Below are 499 nucleotides of genomic sequence, written 5' to 3'. Positions count from 1 at the left end.
CGGCCCTTCTGAGGATCAGAGGGTGGCAGGGCTCAGGCCTGCCAGGGGCTCTGGGCATGGCTGTGGGACCTGCATGCCATCGGGGGTGTGAGCCCCACGACTGTCCCCAAGGCCACCCCATTTCCCCCTCCCACGGCCTGTGCTCCACGCCTCCCTCTCCCGGGCCCAGCCCCTGGGCCTGCAGAAAGCACCAGAGGACCCCACTCCCAGGGGGCGTCGGCCGGAGGCTGCTCCATCCTCAACTCAACAGCCACCTGGCCCTCCTGCTGCGGGACTAGAGGGACCCTGTTCGGCCCCCACTGGACACAGGACGTGGACCGGTAACCTGATGGCCCGAGCCGGGCCACGGTCAAGGGAAGGCTGTGGGGCACTGGGCGGGAGGCGGGGTTCTACAGAGGCCACAGGTGTGAACGCACCAGGGACCCCCGCCCCGCTCCGCCCCACGGCTGCGCAGTGACCCTGGGTGCCCCGGCAGCAGGCGAGGGCACCCACCGAGCTC

At 70.9% G+C, this 499-nt stretch overlaps 1 protein-coding gene across 1 annotated transcript in view; it reads right to left on the bottom strand.

Annotated features, from left to right (window-relative positions):
• The window catches only part of MEGF6 (multiple EGF like domains 6), a 121,836-nt gene that overhangs the window by 2,840 nt on the left and 118,497 nt on the right, over positions 1 to 499 (bottom strand). The window lies entirely within an intron of this gene.

The sequence above is a fragment of the Myotis davidii genome, unplaced genomic scaffold, assembly GCF_000327345.1.
Source record: "Myotis davidii unplaced genomic scaffold, ASM32734v1 scaffold427, whole genome shotgun sequence".
Taxonomy (NCBI): domain Eukaryota; kingdom Metazoa; phylum Chordata; class Mammalia; order Chiroptera; family Vespertilionidae; genus Myotis; species Myotis davidii.
The sequence above is the reverse complement of the archived record's forward strand: the minus strand, read 5'-3'. Positions and strand labels throughout refer to the sequence as shown.